The sequence below is a fragment of the Budorcas taxicolor genome, chromosome 5 (genome assembly GCF_023091745.1).
Source record: "Budorcas taxicolor isolate Tak-1 chromosome 5, Takin1.1, whole genome shotgun sequence".
Classification (NCBI taxonomy): Eukaryota; Metazoa; Chordata; class Mammalia; order Artiodactyla; family Bovidae; genus Budorcas; species Budorcas taxicolor.
In genome coordinates, this window is record NC_068914.1 from 112,679,018 (window position 1) to 112,703,861 (window position 24,844).

Sequence of the window (24,844 nt, forward strand, 5' to 3'; positions counted from 1 at the left end):
CTCCTTGGGCTATAATGTTTCCACTTCCAAATTTCAATGTAAGTTGTTTGTTTCTTCCCCCATTATGTATTTTCCTTTATTAATTTCTGTGCACCCAATGCTAGCAAGTGTCAACATTGCTTTGAGTCCTTGCACTTGTGGCATAATTAGGAGAACTTGCATTTTGAGAGAAAGTGCAATTCCTTTAATTGAGAAATTATACTAATGGACTTTTATCTCATTTTCCTGGTGCAATGGTCCCTAAAACTGGTTGTTGATTAGAAAGCCCTGGGAAACCTTTAGCATATTTTTCACTGCTAATTAATTAATTTCAAGTACAAATGTAGCATGTACTTTTTAAAAAACAGTTCAAAAAGTGCAGAAGGGTAAAAAGTGAAAAGTAAATCCCCTCCTCTCCACTTTGAACTTCTTAGAATAGTCCTATTGGTAATATATTATTGTGTATTGCCTTTCAAAAACTTTGGTACTTAATGCAACCGTGAAAAGTGAAAATGTTAGTCACTCAGTCATGTACGACTCTTTGCGACCCCATGGACTGTAGCTGCCAGGCTCCTTAATTGATGAAATTCTCTAGGCAAGAGTACTGGAGTGGGTAACCATTCCCTTCTCCAGGGTCTCTTCCTAACCCGGGGATTGAGCCCCAGTCTCCTGCGTTGCAGGCAGATTCTTTACTGTCTGAGACACCAGGGAAGCCCTAATACAACCATGGTGGTGGGGGTGGCGGTTTAGTCACTAAGTCATGTGTGACTCTTGTGACCCCATGGACTGTAGCCTGCCAGCCTCCTCTATCATGAGATTCTCTAGGCAAGAATACTGGAGTGGGTTGTCATTTCCTTCTCCAATACAACCATATGCATATTTATATCTCCCCCCCACCCCCAACAAATGTGACCATTCTAAATCTACCATTCTGTAATTTGCTTTTCCTGTCCACTGTTTCCTGGACATCTTTTTTATATAACATGTGTAGTTCCACTTCAGTCTCTTAAATGGATATGTTTTTCATTAAAATGATTCTGATTCATTCAATCAGGGGAAGGATTTGTGCTTCTCTGAAAAGCTGCTGTATTATTTCTGATACAAACTAATCCACGAACTAGCATTTAGAAACCACTGTCTTAGCTCATTTGGCAAAACATGTTTTAAGATATGTCATCTTCCACATTTGGCTGAAATGTCTTTACATCAAGATTAGAAATGATGTTTTCCTTTCTACTTCCTGATAAGAATGAGAAATGCAATATACAACTGCCCCCTAAGAGATGTTTTATAAGACAAAAAATTCTCCTATATATACAAGGAAGAAAAGTTTCCTTGGAAACTGATGGCAAGTATGGAAGATAATGGGTGGAATTTATTGTAAGAACAAGGCAACATTTCTACTGAGAGAATGTCAGACTAAAGTAGTCTAAACAAGGTACTTACAGGTCTGCATGCAGAGCCGGGAATAAACAACTGAGAGTTACAGATAAATGGATGGAGTGGCCAAGAAGTTAAAATTAAATACTGCCCCTCCCCTTTTAAAGCTAAAAGTATTTTCCTTCTATCAAAATCATCTTTCCTTTGAACCTGAGTCCTGGTGAGTTGCCTCGACTAAAGTTTCCTGCCGAGGGATAAAGATTTCATTTCTGAAAAAAGCTATTCAAAGCTGTGGGTGGAGGTTTTGAGTAGTCTTCTAGGAAACAACTAGAAGTCAAAAGGCCTGCCAAGAAACTTCTCTGGGGCTCCCTGCCTGAGTGGCTTGTCATCGAGCAGAAGGGAAATGTGTTGTTCTGCAGAGTGAATCTTGGCGGGTCAAATTCCAACTTGATAAGAACACTAATTAGAGTAATGGAAGTTAGAGTTCATTTATCCCTTAGGAAAGATTATGAATGGTGTAGGGGTGGGGACTTGAGAATATAGTGTCCATTAAATTCCTTAGTTTAGAAGAAAGAAACTGCCCCTCCAAGCGGAACATCTCCCAGCTTGTGACAAGTGCTAGATGCAATGAGTTCCCAAGACCTGAAGATCAAGCTTTATTTTAATCACGTCACAGTTTCCAAAATGAAAAAAAAATTTAAACAGAACTCAAAAGATCTTTTAAGCTCAATTTTCCCCCCCAAAACATCTATAGAGACAATTGGAATAGAAGCTGAGCACTTTCAAAACACATTCTTAGAGATTTCAGTTTGGTTTTAATCATCCATGGGACTCTCCCATTTTGGAAATTACCACTTTAAGAATTCAAACTGCATGAGATTCAAACTATGATAACTATGGAGAAGTTGCATATTTGTATTTCTAGGTTGGTTTCTGAAGAAGTATTCATTGATTTAGGTATTTAATTCCCTGGTGGCTCAGACAGTAAAGCATCTGCCAGCAGTGCGGGAGACCCGGGTTCAATCCCTGGGTTAGGAAGATCCCCTGGAGAAGGAAATGGCAACCCACTCCAGTACTCTTGCCTGGAAAATTCCATGGACTGAGAGGCTCCTCAGAGCCTAGTAGGCTACAGTCCATGGTGTCGCAGAGTCGGACAAGACTGAGCGACTTCACTTTCTTTCTACATTGCTTTGGTTATAGTTAGAAACCAAGTTTGCTTGCTAAGTCACCTCGGTCGTGTCTGACTCTTTGCAACCCTATGGACTGTAACCTGCCAGGCTCTTCTGTCCATGGGGATTCTCCAGGCCAGAATACTGGAGTGGGTTGCCATGTCCTCCTCCAGAGGATCTTCTCAGCCCAGGGATTGAACCCACATCTCTTATGTCTCCTTAACTGGCAGGCAGGTTCTTTACCACTGCTGCTAGATTCCTGGGAAGCCAAGTTAGGTCAACTTAAAAAAATAGAATATATTAGAAGGAAATCACACTGCTTTAGAGAATCAAAGGAGGAATTGGTCATGGATAAATAATGGCAAAGTAGTTAAATTAAGTAAATGTTTTTTAAGCCAAGAGTATTTCCTTCTATCAGCATCATAGTTACCTTGAATTTGGGTTCTGTTGGCTTCCCTGGTGGCTCAGAGGTTAAAGCGTCTGCCTGGAATGCAGGAGACCTGGGTTTGATGCCTGGGTCGGGAAGATCCCCTGGAGAAGGAAATGGCAATCCACTCCAGTACTCTTGCCTGGAGAATCCCATGGAGGGAGAAGCCTGGTAGGCTTCAGTCCAGGGGGTCGCAAAGAGTCGGACATGACTGAGCGACTTCACTTCACTTCACTTCACTTCAAATTGCCTTAGCTATTTTAGTTAACAGCAGGCCTCGGGAAAAGCGATCAGGGAAGAAATGGAGATTCCACAAACAGGCTCTTTGGGGGCATTGCCATCAGGATAACTCAGCCCCAGCTGCTTTCCATGCAGGTGAGCTTTCCATGCTCAAAATTCAGATTCTAGTGGAAGGATTGGATTGGCCTAGGTTGGATCACAGCCCATTTCTCAACCAAGTCTTCTCCTCATGAGCTGCTGTGGCCCACAGTCCCATCAGAACCATGTTGAATGGGAGATGAAGAGTTACCCAATGGGTTCTTGTGGTAAGAAGGGAAAAGATGTACTTGGTAGGTCAAAACTAGAGCAACCCGGGGGGATAAATTGGGAGATTGGGATTGACATATGTGCTGTGTGCTTAGTTGCTCAGTAGTGTCCGACTCTTTGTGACCCCATGGACTGTAGCCTTCCAGGCTCCTCTACCCGTGGGATTCTCCAGGCAAGAATACTGGAGTGGGTTGTCATACCCTCCTCCAGGGGATCTTCCCATCCCAGGGATGGAACCCAGGTCTCTCACATTGAAGGCAGATTCTTTACTGTCTGAGCAACCAGGGAAGCCCAGGATTGACATATATACTCCACTATATATAGACTAGATAACTAATAAGGACCTACCGTATAGCAAAGGGAATTCTTCCCAATACTCTGTAACAAACTATATGGGAAAGAATCTAAAAAAGAATGGATACTTGTGTATGCATAACTGATTCCTTTGCTGTACAGTGAAACAAACACAACATGGTAAATCAACTATACTTCAAAACAAACAAACAAACAAAAAAACTAAAGCAGCCACTGCTGTCACCAAGTATATTATTTAAGATGATTTCAGCGGCAAGAAGGAATATCTAACTATTGTGAAAAGTAGAAGTTTTATGGTCTCACCACCTTGGAAGAAGTCCAGAGGTTCCAGAAGATACTTGACAAATACTCATGATGAGTAGACAGGGAGTTCTGGAAAGACAGGAGGTGTGCCATAAATGAGGGAAGTTAGAAAGGGTAGTAGGGGGATGGAATCAAACAGCATAATTTATTTCTACAATGGAGGGAGATGTTCTCACTCTGAAAGTCAGAGAAAAGGTAAAAACTGATGCTCTCTGTGTAAAAGAGGAACGTGATAAATGTGAGATGCCTTTTTTTGATATAATGGGGGTGGAGTCCAAGGCACAGGTGGAAGGTGACCTACTTGCAGAAAAAGTACATATGGGAGCTTTCTTCAAGTGTGGTAAAGGATGGATAATGCCCATCTTAATTTCTGATGTGTGTGACCACATACTATGACTACTCTAGCAGCCCAACTCTGATAATAAGGCAAATGAAATAGAGAAAATGTCGCTGATATTAAATGCCCTTATCCTGCTTTTGTTGCCATAGGCTTTCTCCTATTAGATATAATTCATTCTCAGTGATGTTGGTGAAGCATTTTTCAGCACCCTTCACTTAGGGGACCTGAGGGTCAAGTCCCCACTTCTATTGGCGGAGCCTAAATTGGTCTCATAAATGTCCTTGGCCAGCTATGGAGGAAAAGAATTTCATTCTGTGCCAATAGGTGGGAATTATTTCCGATTTATTGCTCAGGGGAATTTAGGTCATGGTCTGTAATGGTTGATAAGAGCTCATTGGATAACACAAGGAACTCACATTCCAGGACTGAATTTGATAGGATGTGGGACTCTGAAGAATAGTTTCTTCCAGTGACTTTTCTCTTATTGGATGTACATTTCAAAAACAAGTGCTCCAAAGAAGTGAAAAAGTAAGGAAAAACAGTTTGATTTTTTTTTGCATGAAATTGCTGTGGACAATCTCTGATCAGGTTGAGTGGCTCCTTCTTTAACAAGTTCTCCTTGACTGACTCCATGACTTAGTGAATATTTGTCCAGCATCCATCAGAGAAATAATAGCTTAAGGTTACTGAGAGTTTGCCATGTGTTTAGCTACGCTCTGAAAATGGAAAGTTGAATAGAATTTGACCTTGTGGAATTTGTATTTTAGTATTGGTTGGGGGGGGGGGGGCGGTGATGATGCATAAACAAGACCTAATGATATAGTATGGTAAGGAATGTGCCTGTGGTATAGTGAAAGTGAAAGTCGCTCAGTCATGTCTGACTCTTTGTGACCCCATGGACTGTAGCCTGCCGGACTTCTCTGTCCATGGAATTATCCAGACAAGAACACTGAAGTGGGTAGCTGTCTGTTCTCCAGGGGATCTTCCCAACCCAGGGATCTTCCCAACCCAGAGATCGGACCCAGGTCTCCTGCATTGCAGGCAAATTCTTTACACTCTGAGCCACTAGGGAAGCCCATGGTATAGAGGGAGGAGGAACTATTTCCTCCTGGGAAAATAGGAGAAGACTTGCTGAGAAGATAACATTTGATGGGCCTTGAGGATTGAATATGAAGATGTCAGAGAATGGAGGAGAGGGAGGAAGGTATGCTGGGCCAGGGCACCTGTGTGAGCAAAGGTGTGGTGGTGACAGCCTGTTTGGAGAGCTCAGAACACAGTGCTCAGGAAAAAGAGATGGAGCTACAAAGGTGGGAGAATCAGATGATACCAAGGCTCTAATTGTCACCTAGAGAGCTTGGCCTTTGTCTTATTGGCAGAGAGGAGTCAACATGGGATGTAAAGGAGGGGAATGATATGATCAAGTGTGCTTGGACAGAAGGAAGCCTTGGCAGCAGTGTCGAGGATGGCTGCTTTCTCTCCTGGAATGACCCCTTGTCTTCTCCATCTGGCTGGACCATTCATATTTAAAGGTTCAGCTCAAGTGTCACCTCCTTCAGAGCCTTCTTTGATCTCCTCCATCTGGAACACCATGGAATCCTATAAAATGTGTTTCATAGCACCCCAAACACCCAGTGGCACATTTCTTTCCCGGTTAACCTGAGGGTTGTGAGGACTGGCCTCCTATCCTTGCATCTCTGTGTGGTCAGCACCTGGCACCGTCTGTGGCATTTCCTAATTGCTCACTAAAAATTTTATTGTTGAATGAATGAGCATAAGCATCCACTGTCTTTATATTTGCTGAAGCTGGTTATACATAAAAAGTACTATCAACTGAATGCTTACTCTTTGTGAGATAATTGTGATCTCACTTAATTCTCACACAAAACTATTTGCAATAGTGAGAATAATGTTTCCTTTTCTTCTATTGCTACTACTACTATTATTACTACTACTACTGAAATTCCTTACATGACTCTCACTCTGTGCCAGACACTGAAGTGATAGACATATATTAACTCAATTCTCATAGCAACCTGCTGGTGTAGGTGCTAGTCCCCATAACCCTCCCACCCCCCCCCCCCCCCCCCCCCGCTTTTTTTGTTTTACAAATAAGGAAGCTGAGACAGAGTGTGATGAGGTAACTTGCTAGTCAGTGGTGAATTAGGATTTGGGCCCAAGCAGTCTGGCTCTAAGAATCTGTGTGCTTTCCGTTGTTTAGATTATGTCCAGGACTTCCCTGGCAGTTCAGTAGTTAAGACTCCACACTTACACTGCAGGGAGCGTGGATTCGATCCCTGGTTGGGGAGCTAGGATCCCATGTGCCACGTCCATATGATAGGTCTAAAGCAGTTAGGAGGGTTTAGGTTATTCAGTTATAAATGTCAGGACAAAGAACTAACTCCATGTCTATCTGGCTCCAAAGTCCTAAGATTTTAGATTCCTGCTCTGTTTTATATTAAACATAATATGAGTGTTCACCAGGGTTATCACTAGGACATTCGGGAGAAGTCTGTTTCCTAGAGGGTTTAGAAGTAGGGGAGGCTAGAGAAACTCAGGGTGGGTGGATTGAGTGTCTATAAGAAATTGGAAGTTAGAATTACCTCAGTCTAGGAAGTTTCTAGACTGAGACACTATATCTGAAATCAGATTTTAAGACCTTCAAGCTAGGAAACATCTAGTAACTTAATAGATCTTGTGTGTGTGGTGGGGGGAGAGGTGTCATTTTTTAAAGCACTTAAAATCAGAAAATGATGTACTCGTAATCTCTCTGAATCCTGAAAGATTTTCATTACCAAAGAAGCCTGAAACTGGAAATCATTTTCTTTAGAAATCCCTTTGTGTCCAAACACAGTTCAGTTTTCGTGTGCTTTAGCTAATGATTAAATATCTCCCCTTCACCCTTCAGTTCCTTCCCCCTTTTCCAAGCAATTTAATCTCAGCCATTCATATATATTGTTTAGTTAGTCATGGCAACCAGGTTCTTTGATAGGCCAGGTAGCAACTAAATTTAGACACAATATTGACAGTCTGGCTGTATTAGCCAAAATTTCTAACATAAGGTTTGAATGATCTACATGGATGGCCAATACCCTTGGAAATGATGACGCTAAAACCAAATGGAAAAGTTTCTTTGGCAGGCTAGATTGGTATTGCTTTGTCTTTCAAGTGCATTTGTAAGGAAAACATAAGAGGTGAAAATGCAGCTCATTTGGTTTCATTTAAGGTAGTCCTTGAAAAAATAATATAAAGGGGAGAAAATTCCTTTGGAAGAAAAGGACTTTTCAGGAGAAATGTGGATGTGAGAATTTCAATATCAAGCTTCCTTTTATTTTCCTGTGTAGAGAAACAAGTACGTAACTATTAAAATCCCATTTTCAAATATCAAATTTATAAATGACAGTTCATGGTAATGAAAACTTCATATGAATGCATCTAAACTGTCACTCTAAGTTTTCTCTAAGGTTTGATGGTGTTGTATAATTTAAAATATGTGATCTTAACTGTAATTCAAGTGAAAGGATATTTACAAGTTTAACATTGTCGATGAATATAACATTGGAAGAGTCTTACTGCATGATTTTTAAGCCATCAGAGATTATTAAACTGTGTTTCAAATCTTCAAAAATAGTATGTAAAAAAAATCATTAAAAAAAATTCAGGCAAATTACTTCCTGCTCTTGAATTCTAGCTTGATGTCTCTTCAGTTCAACAGGGCAAGCTCATCCACTCTCTACAGGTTAATAGCTGCTTTTACATTCTGAATGTTTAGCTGCCCAAGGAAAATGCTCACAGTTCCCTTTAGGAAATGAGAAAATGCTTCAGAGAAAAGGACATGACATTTTTTATTTTACATGTGCATTAAATTTTCATCATGCTGCCGACCAAGCCTCAAGAAGCAGGATTGCCACTTAGCTCCTGCAAATTTTCCCCAGTATCTTCTCATTGTTATAAAAAACTATTGACTCCATACAGAACATTTTACTCTAGATCTCACTTGGACCTATCTAGTCTGTAAATTCATGGGCACGCCAAACACTATACAAGCTTTAATAATGTAAAAATACTATGGAACAACCCTAAATGTAAACTGTAATAACATCTCCATTTATATGAAGCGCTCGGAATAGGCAAATCCACAGAGATGGAAAGTAGAGGAGTGGTTGCCAGGGGCTGGGAATAAAGGGGGGGGATGGGGAGTAACCACTTAATGGGTGCAAGGTTTCCTTTTGAGATGATGAAAATTGTTTGGATCTAGATAGTGGTGATGGCACTGTGAAGATTAAATGCCACTAAACTGTATAGTTTAAAATGCTTTATTTATGTTATATGAATTGTATGTCCGTTTAAAAAATGTAGTAACATCAAATTGGGAGGACTGGCAGTGATACTTGGTGAGGGAAAGGGATACTTTACAAGGAGATTGAAGTCACATGCCTGTTTTTGCTCTGTGCCTCAGCCTCTTTCTTTAAAAATGGCCAAGTAATTAGACATCACCTGGAGAAAAGGAAGCAGACACATCGTGTGAGCTATAAAACGGGGACACCCCTCCCCCAAGATATTTGATGGCAAAACATTGGACCATATTTCCTGGCATCTTTTCTTACTCTGAAATCCCAGGAAATTTGCTCAACACATTTTTCTCACATATTTTCTAGTGGTGTCCCACCTGCTCTTTGATTCTAAGTCCTGAGTCTTGGAGTCCTGAGGTGGTCATAGCCAATTAAAACACAAAGCAAAGAAGCTTTAAAAGCCTAGGTCCTTCCTAAACCAGAATACTGGAGTGGGTGGGTAACATTTCCCTGGTTGTGGATGGATTCTTAACCAGCTGAGCCACAAGGGAAGCCCAAGAATACTGGAGTGGGTAGCCTATCCATTCTCCAGGGGATCTTCCCAACCCAGGAATTGAACCAGGGTCTCCTGCATTGCAGGCAGGTTCTTTACCAACTGAGCTATCAGGGAAGCCCAATCCTATCCTCAGGAATTACCTTAAATGTCACCATCAGCGTCTGTGAAGTTCCTCCACTTGTATATTTAATCTCAGCCTGTTTCGTGACTGAATCTCTTCCTTGCACTTACCCCAACTAGTAATTTGAGGGGATCTATTTGTGGATATTTGTTGTTGTTGCTTTTTTTTTTTTTTTTTTTCAAACTGTCTCCTTCTCTAGGTCAACCTCATAGTGGCGTGGATGAATGTTTATCTATATTCCTGAGTCCCTCCTTAGGTCCAAAGACTGATTGAAGTGCTGGAGAAACAATGATTAACTCGAGAAGTTGTAAAAATAGCAAAGCAAACTCGAAAGAGATTAGAAAGAAGAAAATAGTAAAGGCTAGATATAAACTGAAAACCAAACAAAAAAGAGGTGGTAAGAAAATGAACAGTGGACTCTAAAACTGCAATTAATGGACAAATCTGTAGCAAGACAAATCAAGAAAGAAAGAAAAAGTGCAAATAAACAGCAAAAGGGAGACAGCAAAAGGGAGCACATTCACAGATATAAAAGAGATCAAAATCACAAGAAAAATACTGTGGTCAATTTTATGCCCATACATTTGAAAATGTATATTGTACCAAACACAGATTTGGTTGCTATATCTGTGTTATGATACGTTATAAAATGCTATGCTCTGTTTTGATATGATATGGTATGGTATGATACACCTATTGGTTTGTGGTGATAACCCTAACATCTCAGTGACTTAAATATAACGGAAGTTTCTTTCTTGCTCATGCTGTAGCTCCACTATGCGTGTGAGTGGGGACCTGTCTGATGCAATGATTTAGAGATTTAGGCTGATGGAGGGTGAAACTCCTCTACATGTACCTCTAGGGTCCTCACAGCTGGAGAATCTAGCACTTGCAATCAAGAGTTTCTTCATGTGCAGCTGGCTTGGAGATGTGCTACTCAGACACCCTTTCAAGAGAGAACCTGCTATGAGGGTTGATAGTCTCCAGCTCTTGGCATCTTGGAGACCTGTTGCTGTGGTCAAGCTGAGGTCAAGATCTCTCTGGACAGCTTCCAGCCCAGCTGGGATCCTAGGACTTGGCCGTCTCTGCCCAGCATGGGCCTACCCTTGCAGCAAATCTACACTTGAAGTTCTGTTGCCTTGGCTAAGACTTTCTCAGAGCTGCACCAGTCTGAGCTTCTTCCTGCCCAGTCCTCCTTAGAGACCTCTCTTCTTATTCTCTGCATGGATGACAGACCTGAGAATGCAGCCTGAAAGGCTTTCCCTGCCTGCTTCTGATCCTTCTTCCCTATATCTTTCAGGTGTTTCCTGAAATAAATCTCTTGCACTCCTAACTCCTAGGAGACCAGAATTCATAGAGTCTCTAAGTCATATTTTGTATGACTTATACTCACATTTCATTGGCCAAAGCTAATCACATGTCTAATCCCATCTTCAAGGGTGTAGGGCATCTAATCCAGAAGACAACTAGGTATTGTAGCACATTTGTAACATCTATGACAACTACTGATTAAGCAGCTATTAATTTCCCTCCCTTTTTTGCCAGCAGAGCCCCTGTTTTGTTCAGGTGTCTATCCTGCACTTTCTGTCATAACTCAGGGGCAAACTGTAGCTTACCAGAGCCAATGATTAATGTCCTATTTATCTTCCTAGGGATCAGGAAAGGGATGTGTGACTGATTCTGGCCAGTGAAATGGAGTGAAAGTGCTCTGGGTACCTCCTGGCTTTAAAAAGGAATGCAAAGAGGGGAAAGTCCTCTTTGCTGAGCTGGGGCGGGTTATGACAAAGCCCCCTCTTTGCTGCTGAGTATTTCTGTGTGGGGCTGAGCTACTCAGAGCTGAGGTAACCATCTTGCAATTGGTCAATAGGGAAAAAGAAAAAAAAACAAAAATAAAGAAAACTCAGGTGTCCAACTCTTTATGGAAGACAAATCACGAAAACTGAGACTGACTGAGCTCTGTGTTCTCCTTGTTTTCTCTTTCTGGTTAGATCCATTTCAGCCACACACCTTTTCTCTCCTCTTCTCACCACATCGGTTCTTGTTTAAAGAATGAAAACAACAGCTAACTGGTGTGATTTAAAACTGGCACAGAGAAAGAAGCTAAAATTGACCAGTCAGGAAATGAGGCATGCATTAATGATTTTCTTTTGACTCATTGCTTTTTGAAAACATCCAAATGTGGTTAGCCATTGTCCAGGAAATAAAATAAATTCCTAAAAAAGATAAAGGAGACACTAGACTTACTTTCACTTCACGTTAGGGAAAGGACTGACATTTATGGGGCACTTACTGTATGCCTGATATTTTATTAGGAAATTTTCATGTGTTGTATCATGAAATGATTTTTCATTGCCCTTTGAATAAAACCATAACTTCTTCTCAAGCCTACCTACCCAGTGTGATGTGGCCTACCTCTTCAGCTAGCTGCCTCCATCTCAGCTCTAGCTTAGCTGGCCTGGCCTTTGTGGTTGTTGTTGTTTATGTAGCATACCAGCTTGTGCTTGCCTCAGGACTCTTGCACATCCCATTCCCTCTGCCTGGAATGCTCTCTCCTTTATCTTCACACATATGATTTCTTCTCATCAATCAGACCTCAGCTAAAATAGCCTTTCTTCAGAGGGCTTTTTAGGCTTCCCTGATAGCTCAGTGGCAAAGAATCCACCTGCCAATGCGGAAGATGTGGGTTCAATTCCTGGGTTGGGAAGATCCCCTAGAGAAGGAAATGGCAACCCAGTTCCAATATTCTTACCTGGGAAATCATTGACAGAGGAGTCTGGCAGGCTATAGTCCATGAGGTTGGAAAAGAGTCAGACATGATTGAACTACTAAATGACAACAGCAACAGAGGGGCCTTCCTTGACCATCCAACCTAACACAGCCCTCCCCCTCAGGCATCTATTTCAATTTCCTGCTTTATTTTTTTCCCATTGCACTCAGAATATCTGAAATATTTTTTATGTGATTTTGATCCGTCTCCTTTAATTAGATTTTTCCTCTATATCTTGTTCACTGCTGTATCTCAAGCATTTAGAAGAGTGGCTGGCACTAATGAGACACTCAATAGTGTTTGTTGAAAGAATAGACAGCATACTCTATAACCTTATAAGGCAGAGCACATATGATTAACAAGGGTCAATGTCCTCCAGCTAAAGACCACTAGGAGCATCCTGGTAGTTGAACAAGTTGAGTTTATCATTCATCAGTGACAGAGAATGCATATCATGGGCAACAGAGTGTTAGAAAAAGATTTAAAAGATCTGGGTTCAAGTTGGGTGATTTTGGTTGGGATTTAAGGAAGCAGGATTTTTTTTCCTGGATTGGATATTGTCAGAAAGCATGGGCAATTCTATGATGGGATATTCTTAATGAATGTCACCAACAAGGCAAGAAGACTAGAATGGTGCTAAAACTATAACTGGTAATAATAATAACAATAAAGTAACAGTCAAAAAAGTATTAGTCAGGTTTGGGTGGTGTCTTTGTGGTTTGCCAGTGAATTTGTCTTTGTTATATTTAGACAAGATTACTGAGTGGTCTTTTTGGTCTTACTTCCTCATAGTTATCAAGCAGCCATCACTGATATTGGTTTCTATGCAACTGTCTTTAATCAGAGAAGGTGAAGACCTAGCTGTGAATGTCAGATCATTTACCGGATGCCAGGGTCTGTTTTCCTCTTTCTGATGAGTGTTCTAGGGCTCCAGTGTCATATGGTGAAGAAATAAATAAGAGTGTTTCTTCTGGCTGTTTGATAATCCCCCACCTTTCTCCCTCAACAATTCTGTATTTTTATGGAAGTAACCACTGAATCAAGATGGTGGAGGCCAAGGCAGAAAAGCAGTGCTTCTAAATGCCAAACAGCTCAAAAATGCACCATTTGCTCAAGAGTTTATTATCATCTCAGCATGAGCCCAGGTATACCTAAGTTTTAAAGGGGGCATGGTGTATCTTTTGTAACCTGAACAATAGGACTACCCAGTCTTCACTATTGTTCCAAAGATCACGTACAGTCATCCACTAGGGCCTTGGTTCGAGTTCAAGGTTTCCTCAAAACACAACTGTATGGTTTTTAGGAAGGTCTTTTACCAGTACCCCAGCACCCTCTGGGTTTCCTGTATTCCTCTGCTAGCATCCCTGCTATTTTGTAATTATGTTGCTTATAATCTATCTGCCTGGTTAAACTTTCTCCCATATGTTTGTAACCCTGGACCTTAATTTTAACAAGGGACTTGGCACAGGTTAGGTTCTCTATGAATATTAAATGTTTTTAAAATGGAGATTTAATTCCTGGCTTGAATTTACATCACACAACACTTATTGAGTCTGTCCAATGAGCTAGGAAGACATTTTGATAAATCAGATGTCCTTACTTTCAGGGAATTAGCACTCACTTATAATAGATTTAAGAAAAAGAAGAGCTGTCATTTATTTAGGGTCAGGTACTATGTTAGGTGCTTTGCATGTGTCTGAATAATTATTGCCATTTTACTGGTAAAACAACCGATAAGTTGTGGGTTAAGTAATTTTGCTGAAGTCACACAGCTACTAAGTGGTGGAGCAAGGATTTTAACTCAGATAGTCTGGTTTCTTTTGCCTTCAATCCTTGCCAGCATCAGTCTTTTCCAATGAGTTGGCTCTTCGAATCAGGTGGCCAAAGTATTGGAGCAAAAGGAGAAGAGGGTGACAGAGGATGAGATGGCTAGAACATGAATTTGAGCTAACTCTAGGAGATAGTGGAGGACAGAGGAGCCTGGTGTGCTGCAGTCCCTAGGGCTGCAAAGAGTTGAATGTGACTTAGTGAGTGAACAAAAGCCTGACTCCAGTAATACTTTCCCAACTATAAGGCTGAAAGATGCCACATAAATTCACAGTTCTGTCATTAAATCAGAGTTCAAGTTGATCTGGAGTGGCCTTGGCTTGCAATAGCTTGAAATAGGATCTCAGTTCTTTGACCAGAGATTGAAGCCAGGTCCAGGCAGTGAGAGTGCAGAATCTTAGTCATGGGACCAAGAGGGCCAGTGGCTAGGTCCTGGTTCTTCTGCTTCGGAGAAACGAATTTCAGCAAACAGTTGGAAGTAGTGAAACAGATGTTTTTCTTAGGAGGAAAAAAGTATATCGTGGATAGACATACACAGGTGGGCTCAGAGAGAATCGTGCACCTTTGTGGGCACACTTAGTTGCTCAGTCGTGTCCAGCCCTTTGCGACCTCATGAACTGTAGCCCGCGAGACTCCTCTGTCCGTGGGATTCTCCAGGCAAGAATACTGGAGTGGGTTGCCATTCCTTTCTCCAGGGGATCTTCCTGATGCAAGGACTGAACCCAGGTCTCCTGCATTGCAGGCCAATTCTTCACTGTCTGAGCTATCATGGAAGCCTTTCCGGTAGCTTCAGTCACTTATCTGAGGCAGTTCTTCTGAGTTTCCTCTGGTCGACCATCTTGCTTTGCCTGGCTCTGAATGCATATTTGGTATAATTTAGGGCCCTGCCCCTCTTGTATGCAAGCATCTTTTGGCCAAGATGGATTCCAGTGCAAGGGTTTCTGGGAAGTTGACGGAGTATATTATAGTCCAGCAACTCCTCTCTTCTCTGACTTCTTAGGAACCTTTCTGTGTACGTGCAGTTTGGGGGATCTCCTTGATCTTAAGAATGAGAAACATACATGTAGTCTCTTTATCTTCTATCCAAGCAGGACTGGGCTCATGTCATTATCTTCATCTTGGAGCATCTGGCCACAGGGGACAGATGTCAGCTGCTCAGCCTGAAGCCCGTTTATCTCTTGCATCAAGGTTCTGGATCCAGGTTTTTCAAAATTGCAGCAGATACTTAAAGTCTAGTAGGTTAATATGACCAACATAGGGAAGACTTTATGTTCCTGTTACTGGCCAGTGTGGATGGGGGAGCAGAGTTGTATTGGCTTTCTGTTAAAGCAGAAATGGATTTCCGTTTATAGAAATATAATATATTTGGGGGAGGGGAGCGCCCATTTGCTCAAAACAGGTGTTCCCCGCCACTTCCTCCACCGACCTCCTCCCGTCTCCCGGCCCTCCCCGCCGCCCCCGCCCCGCCCTTCCCAAAACACACATCCTGAAGTAGGGAGGGGAAGTGGGGAAAGGGAAGAAAAGGCAAAGAGGATGTGAAGGGCCGCCAGGTGGGCGTCCTCCACAGCCCTGCCTCACCCTCCAGCCCGCGCCGGCCACACCCCTCAGCCCCGCCCTCACCCCCAAACCCACTTTAAACTCCCGCCCCCTCTTAACGACGACCAATGTCCGGCCGGGGAGCCCTCAGGAGGCTGAGGATTGGCCGGTGCCGCGGTTGCCGAGGTGACGGGTGGGTCCGGCGGGGTCCCAGAGCCGGGCGCGGCGGGGGCGAGGATTGCCTTGCAGTTTCCGCCCCGGCCGGCCCAGGCCTGCAACGCCCTGGATTGCGCTCCTGGGTAGCTAGAGGAGGTGGTCCCTGAGAGCCCCTCGGACCCGTAAGTCCCCCGCCGGCCTCCGGCTCGGGGCGCGCCGCCCTCCGCCTTCGTCTCCGCCCCCAGGATCTGCGGCTGCCAGCTCCCGAGCGGGGCTTCCCCGGCCGGCGGCGCGATGGGCTGCGGGAACTCCACCGCCGCCAGCGCGGGCGCGGGCCAAGGTGAGCGCGGCGGGCGGCTGGGGGTGCGGGGACCGCGACTCGGGGGCGGTGGGGAGCTCTGCATGGCTGATCGCCTGTGCGGGAGAGGCCAGGAGAGAGGCGGCGAGAAGGAAGGGCGCGGGGACCCGGGGCAGGGAGGGCGTGCAGCTCCCTCTCCCCGTCCCCGATTTCGGGACAGGAGCCGACCGTCCGGTTTAGGACAGACTGAAAATGGCATTTCCCCTCCCTGTGCGGGGGCGGTCACGCCTGAATGAGGAGAACCTGCAGGGCGATCCTGCGGAGGGAGCGCGGGGAGCCCTGGTGGCGGGGCTCCCCTGCAGCGGGTAGTCCCGGCACTCTCCTAGGAGAGAGATTTCCTAGTCGTGGCCAGCGTCTGCTCCCTCCTTTCTTGCACTCGCTTCCGCAGGCCTCGGGCCCCAGCCCCTCGCAACCCAGAGTCTGCACCTGGAGAAGTGCAGCAGAAAGATTCAGGACTTTCTTTAGGGGGAGGGAAGGTGCTAGTGGGTTGAGAACTGCAAACAGGGCACTAAAAAATTCATCTGAGTCTTGATGTTTAAGACCGGCTGGGCGGTTAAGATTCCTCTGAGAAGCTGCAGTATCGAGGATGCTTTAGAATGTGTGTGACAGAGCTTTAATATTAGCAGTGATCTGTTCATATATTTTTCATTAAAAAAAATTGAAACTTCTTTATACACTTCTTCATTGTGTTGATTGGCCAGGGAAGTCGTCTAGATTCCCGCTAGTCAGCCAGGCGTTGTGTCAAGTGACTTATTCCAAAACTCAGCCGTTCTTTTTGACTCAGCTAGTGTCTACTGATTTAAGAGTCTGGGTCTGTTTTGAGTAATACAGTATCTGCTGACCTATTTTGGTGTCTTTTGGATAAAGAACTCATATCTCCTCCAATTGAGATCAATCAGACGGCACATCCCATCCCAACCAGCAAATGGGAACAGCGCTCTGATGCTGCAGTGTCTCCAGGGCGGGAGTGAATGCCCGCTCAATGACTTTGTGACCTTGGGGCTGTCACTTCCCTTGATCCAGACCTCCTGGAAGATGTAGTTTAAAATTCAAGCCTTTGCAGTTTATTTATTTTAAAGTTTATTTTGATGTTCACCTATGGGATCAAATATGGCAATCTGCTCTTTTAATTAGCGAAGTCTGTTATTCCTCTCTGGCTGTCAGTGACCACACATACGGAATATTTTAGGAGAAGGCACTAAAATATGTGGGATTCTAGTCCCAAAGCTGTGAATGAAGCCAGGTAATGATTCATTGAAAAGTTTATCTCTTACAGGTCGTCTTTACCATCTCAAATTAAATTCCCAATCTTGTGACAGGCAGAGAGCTCCTGGGGGAAAAACCCTTTCAATTCTTGTAACAGAGTCAAAGGTAGTTAGCTTAATTAGTGCCTTAGCATAAGGACAGGAGTCTCACTTGAGAGTGGCCAGAGAGCTCTGTGTGGAAACCTGGAACCATGTCAAGACCACATCCTGCACCAGGAATTACAATTTACTCTTTAACAACTGAGGTTGAACTGCGTGGATCCACTTATACATGGATTTTTTTTCAATAGTAAATGCTGTAGTACTACATGCTCTTCAGTCATTTAAATCCAGGGGTGTGGGACTGCGGACATGAAGGGCTGACCATGAATTATACTCAGATTTTCCACTCTGTGGAGGGTTGGTGCCCCTAATCCCCATGTTATTCAAGGGTCAAATATAATCTCTCAACCTAACATGCACTGTGGCCCTATGCCTTCCACTGCATGTGCACCTTACTTGTAAAAAAAACCATTACCTTTAGTTTGGTACGTTTTCCATATTATCACAAAAAGAAAGAAAGAAAAGAAATTGTAGGAAGGATTTGTAACCCATTTACTTTAAAGCAGAGCTAGCTGACTTCAGGGTGTGTTGCCTCCCTGTCAGGGGATTGAGCCCTAGTCTCCTGCGTGACAGGCAGGGATACTTCAGTTCAGTTCAGTCGCTCAGTCGTGTCCGACTCTCTGCGACCCCATGAATCGCAGCACACCAGGCCTCCCTGTCCATCACCAACTCCCGGAGTTCACTCAGACTCACGTCCATTGAGTCGGTGATACCATCCAGCCACCTCATCCTCTGTCGTCCCCTTCTTCTCCTGCCCCCAATCCATCCCAGCATCAGAGTCTTTTCCAATGAGTCAACTCTTCACTTACCACTATTCTAATGAGGAGTGTTTCCCTGGTAGGTAAAGATTCTGCTTGCAGTGCAGGAGATCTAGGTTTGACCCCTGGGTGGGGAAGATCCCCTGGAGAAGGAAATGACAACCCACTCCAGTATTCTTGCCTGGAAAGTCCCATGGACAGAGGAGCCTGGCAGGCTACAGTCCATGGGGTTGCAAGAGTTGGACGTGACTTAGTGACTAAACCACCACCACCAGCTTACTTCATTTATATTTTTGTTTGTTAATGAACTGCTTGTCAGGTTTGGAGACAGAGGGAGGTTTTCCATTGCTAAACCAGGATGATGATAAGTGAGCTCTACAATGGTGATGTAAGAAATAGGCAAAACATGATTCTCTTTACAAATATTTGGTTGACCTTTATTCCCCCAATGAGCACATTCCTTTTTATGTAAAGGGAGATACAGTTATATTGATAAAAACCACTCTGAGCGCATGTCTTCTTGATGAGTAGCCTCACTTTTGTTCACGAAGGACAGCTCCTGTAAGAGCATGCTGTTCTCTCCTCAAGCTCGCTCTTTGCTAAAAATTACTGTAGGTTCAGAGAAGAGGAAAATAGTGAGGGCAGACTATAAAACACGAAGGAGAGGAAAACATTATGAGTTGGGAGTTATTGCGTCACCTCTTTGATGACTCTGCCCTTGTCTCTGAGAAGTCATCCCTCAAACATTTCTCTGCTGGTGAGTCTGGGTGCCTAGCCTCGGGCTTTGGTCATCGTTACTTCGAAATTTTCTGTCAGTTGATGGTAGCACCTTAGGTTCAGAAAGGAAATGCAAGAGGAGAGATGGAAGGGTAAGAGAACTAAACCACAGTGCAAAGGTTTCTTTCAATTGTGAACTTTGGCATCAGCATTAAATACGCTATTGCCCAAGCTGCAAATGCATGTCACTGAACCCAAGTAAAATGAAATGCATTAAATTGGTGTTGTCTCCACCCTCCAGTAATTACAGTGCAAAACTTCTGAAATGTCCCAGGAGTCTTACACTTCAATAGTCATTTTTAAGCTTTTCAGCAAAAAAAAAAAAAAAAAAGAGAAAGATGGTGGGCAGGTGCTGAACTTGAATGTGGAGAGTAAGGCTCAAGCTTGACATTGGCACTGTGCTGGCTGCCACTGTGGGCATTTCACTGTAATTTTTGAGCAACAGAATAGTGCTCTACTGTAATTACTATATAGAAGTGGAGTAATACCACACTGAAGGTGAAATGGTGTTCCCTGAATATTTTTCTGTAAGAACACAGCAAATCTGCTTTCAGAGGATACATTAGCACTTTATAATAAGGAACCCCAACCTGAAATTGCCATTGTAAGCCCTGTCTTACTCCCTAAGCAATTCAGGTAAAACCAGATAATTGTTTATTTTCCCTGGGCTATCTGGACAACAGCTTTTCTTGGTTTTTGTCTGGTGAAATTGGTTTATATGACAAATTGATATTTAGTAGTGTGCTTCAGTAAATTTGATTCTGTATGTCCAATACATGGAGAAGCTAAAATGCATACAGTGATCAAACAGCCAGAAGGAATCAGCTCATACAGGCCCTAGATAATTTAGGTCAGATTTCCTTTGCAGTAGATTTCTAAGTGTAAGCTAGTACATGGTCCACCTCTGTATGCAAAGTTTCATACTCTATTAGGGAATTCTAGGGCTACGGTAGGGGCAGCCAGCAAGGGATGACTGTAGAATGAAATCAAGCTTTCCCCTTCTTGAGTTGGTTGTTGAGGTAGTAAGATTCACCATTTGAGAATACCTGCAAAGCAAAGTGTAGTGAAATATACACTGAACATCCAAATGCCCAAGAGATGTGGAGTAAATGATAGTTTATTCAGAGAAGTCTTCAGGGAGGAGTCAAAGTATCCATGCTATCAGGGTAGAAGGGGACATGAGAACCACTTTGATTATACCAGCGTGGTCCCCATCTGATGTTTTAGGACCATCACTGTCTCAATGTAGGAATTTGATTTTTTCAAACCTAGAACTATACAGGACTTGTATTTTCAGTGACAATTCAGTACATTTCCCCTGCATAGTGTAGAGTCTAGACTCTAAACTTTAGAGGAACGTCTGGGTTTAAGAGAACATCTTTCAAAAATTGAAGTATTGTTGATTTACAATGTGGTGTTGATTTCTGCTATATAGCGAAGAGATTGTTATATATAGTTTTAAAAATATTCTCTTCCATTATGGTTTATCTTAGGATATTGAATATAGTTCCCTGTGCTATGTAGTCAAATCGCATTCTTTTTCCATCCTATGTATAGTAGTTTGCATCTGCTAACCCCAGACTTGCAGTCCATCTCTCTCTCATCCCCTCTTCTTCTTAGCAACCACAAATCTGTTCTCTGTGTGAGTCTGTTTCTGTTTCATAGATACGTTCATTTGTGTAATATTTTAGATTCCACAGTGATATCATATAATATCTATCTTACTTTGATAGATAAAGAGTCCATTTTGAAAGGGTTTCGTTTGCTACAGGGCAGGGAGCTGTTGCTTTCTCTGTGTTTGTCTTTGCTCTCCGTCTCCACCACTCTCTCGCTCAGCAACCAGATTCTCTATTCCCTTGTTTTTCCTTGCATATATTCCTTAATTAGGTGGAGACATGCACACCCCTGCATTTGAGCTGATGAACCATAGCAGGTCAGTCATTTTCTGTGTGTAGTTATACATGTAGGTTGTTGCCTGAGTCTGTAATGTAAACCAGGAAATCCTATTTTATGTGAACCAGAAAAATCCCTTCAAAGTTTGGATGGTTCCAAATGTGTACAAGAGCCTGGTTCAGTGTAGACTATTTTGCAGGCTGTGAAAAATATTTGCAGCAGCAGAGTCATTTCAGAAGTGTTCTACTCCTGGTAGTTGATTGAATTGTTGAGTTGCTATTGAATTGTTGAGTTGCTTTTTCTACCAGAGATGTGTAAGTAGCAGCTATCTGACCGTAACTTAGTTTATTACTAGACTCTTTCTATAGTGGTTCTTCTGTTATTTATATACCAATAGTCTAAGGAGGCGGGGAAGAATTTTATTCTATTTTATCATTGTACCCAGGGAGTTACTATAATTCTTTTGGGTCCAGTTACTTAGGTTAGTTATCACCTTATCCTCTATTAGATACATAATCACATTCTCTTCTGTTGCTGTAGCTATGCAGTCCAGCCTTCATCTACATCTGTAGATGGTTTCAGTCAGTTCACTTAAGTCACTCAGTCATATCCTACTCTTTGTGACCCCATGAACTGCAGCACGCTGGGCTTCCCTGTCCATCACCAACCCCCGGAGTTTCAGACTTATGTCCATTGAGTCAGTGATACTATCCAACCATCTAATCCTCTGTCATCCTTTTCTCCTCCTGCCTTCAATCTTTCCCAGCATCAGGGTCTTTTCCAGTGAATCAGTTCTTTACATCAGGCGGCCAGAGTATTGTAGCTTCAGCTTCAGCATCAGTCCTTCCAATGAATATTCAGGACTGATTTCCTTTAGGAGTGACTGGTTTGATCTCCTTGTAGTCCTAGGGACTCTCAAGAGTCTTCTCCAGCACCACAGTTCAAAAGCATCAATTCTTCGGTGCTCAGCTTTCTTTATAGTCCAACTCTCACATCCACACATGACTACTGGAATGGTTTGGTAGTTCTGAAATTCAGCCACTGTGCTTAGCATTAGTCCAGGCTGTGTAGTGATAATAATATAAAATTTTGCTGATATCATCAAAGAAGTCATTAATATCTTATGTGCTTCTTCTCCCCAGCTCACTTAGCCTGGCCTCCCGCCGCCCCAACCAATCTATCTTTCTGTTCTTTAAACATGCTCCACTCATTCTTGTTATCTGTCTGTTTGAAGTACTCTTTCGTGGAGAGCTGATATTTTATTTGTTGTCAATTTTGTTCCCCTTCCCCAAAGGTAAGCTTCATGAGAGTCTTGTCACAGCTGGACGCTCAGCCTTAAGACCAATATTCAGTCTTTCAGTGGAATTTTTTGGGTCTTAATTTTTTTTTGTTGTTGAATGGATAAATATATTGGGGAAACAAAAAAGATATAAAATTAAGTCCCAACTTGTGTAGGTACTCTGTGACTGATACAGCACTAGAGGAATGAAATAAAACCTTAAGCAATCAGGAAAGCCTGCTTGGAAGAGGTGGGACTTGATTTGACTTTGCAGAATAGGTAGGATTTGGATAAGCAGAGAATGGAAGGGAGGGCACTTTTACAGCAGTACAAAAACATAGGGACAGAAACGGGCTCGGTGCATTTCAGGGCAGTGAGAAGTCTGTCCTGACTGGGTCAGTAGTTCACATTAGTTGCAGAGTGTTGGAAGTAAGAACTGTCAGGATGGGAGTTGGGGAGAACAGAGAGGCAAGAAGGCCTCAGAACTGAGAGGAGGCTCTGGAGCCCAAAGACCCCAGGTCAAATCCTGCTTTCATCATTTATCAGCTGCATAACCTGGACAACTTCCTGAAACTGTCTGTATCTTAGTTTCCTCAGCTGTAGAATGGAAGAGTAGTTATAGAACCTACTCAAGATTACATGAGTTAATATATATAAAGGGCTTAGAGCAGTGCCTTATTGTCTAAGTACTCAATGTGCTATTATTAATACAGGGAAAGACTGCCATAGACTGGTGTAGAAGGAAGGAGCCAGCAGTAGAGTGATGTCATTTAAGGCTGTCGTCAGGAGTCTGTGAAGTGAGAAGGTTGTTGGTGAATGGTGGAGGCATTGACATCAAGGACCCCTGCAAGCCAGTTAGGCTGAGGACCTGCTACATGTGAGGGAGGTAGGAAGTGGAAGTGAAGCTGCTCAGTTGTGTCCACCTCTGTGACCCCATGGACTGAAGCCTATCAGGCTCCTCCATCCATGGGATTTTCCAGGCAAGAGTACTGGAGTGGGGTGCCATTGCCTTCCCCAGGGAATCTTCCCAACTCAGGGATCAAACCCGGATCTCCCGCATTGCGGGCAGATTCTTTACCATCTGAGCCACCAGGGAAGCCCGGGGGAGGTAGCGGGAGGGAGAAATGAAAATGAACACAAACTGTTAGAGCCTAGGAGAAAGGTGGAGCTAGTGGGAAAGAATCTGCCCACAATGCGGGAGACCTGGGTTTGATTCCTGGGTTGGGAAGATCCTCTGTAAGAGGGCACGGCAACCCACTCCACTATTCTTGCCTGGAGAATCCCTTGGACATAGGAGCCTAGTAGGCTCCAGTCCATGGGATTGCAGAGTTGGACACACCTGAAGCGACTTAGCACAGCAGGAGGAGACTGGAAGGAGCTGCTACTCCCTCTAAAGGGAAGGTGGGAGGATGCAGGTGACCCATTATCCTCTTGGATGGACCGCATTTGACGTGATGTGAATGACAAGATGGGTGGAAACACCTCTGCGCAGACAGTTATCTCTGGCACGAAAGGATTAGGAGGTTCACTTGTTCCAGCCCCCCAGGATCGATGTTGCAACCATGTGACTGCTTCATGAAGGTGACCCAAGAGAGTTATTCAACTCTGCCATGAGCCACTTACAGCTCAATAGAGACATAGCTTGAATTATAGCAGCTAAATGTCAATGTGTTACCTTATGTCTATACTTATATAGCTGTGTTTATTAATTTTTATCTACTGAAGGCATAGTATTCGGCAAGGGCAACCTGTAAGCAAAGAGATTTTCTCTTAAGAACATCCACGTTCATTGACATAATTTTATTTGTGACAACATGGGTTGGACCTAGAGGATATTAAGCTAAGTTAAATAAGTCAGACAGAAAAAGACAAATACTATGTGTTTTCACTTATATGTGGAATCTAAAAAATGACACAAACAAATCACTATAATGAAACAAAAACAAACAGAGAACAAACTAGTGATTGCCAGGTAGTGAGGGGGGCTTATGGGTGAAATAGGTGAAGGTATTAAGAGAGGTGTGTGTGTGCCAAGTCGCTTCAGTCATGTCCAGCTCTTTGCGACCCTATAGACTATAGCCTGCCAGGGTCCTCTGTCCATGGAATTCTCCAGGCAAGAATACTGGAGTGGGTTGCCATGTTCTCCTCCAGGGGATCTTCCTGACCCAGGGATCGAACCGGTGTCTCCTACGGCTTTTGCATTGCAGGCGAATCCTTTATCGCTGAGCCACAGGGAAAGCTCCATTATTAAGAGGTTGAGTTCAGTTCAGTCGCTCAGTCGTGTCCGACTCTTTGCAACCTCATGAATCGCAGCATGCCAGGCCTCCCTGTCCATCACCAACTCCCGGAGTTCACTCAGACTCACTACCAGTTATACAATAAGTAAGTCTTATGGATGTAAGTCAGCACAAGGAAAATAGTCAATAATGTTTTAATAACCTTGGTGCATAACCTATAAAAACGTTGAATCTTATGTTGTACCTGAAATTAACATAACATTGTAAGTCAACTATACTTTAAAAAATTTACCTTTTTAGGATACACTGATCTGAAATTTTTTTCTCCACTATTGAAGGAATGACTTACGATTCTGTGTCTTTTATTGGCTTATTGAAAAATAGACATTGCTGTAGATGAACTAAAGAGCTGTTGTTCTATTTCTTTTGGCCAAATTGAGCTGATGACATAGTTTTAGAACTAT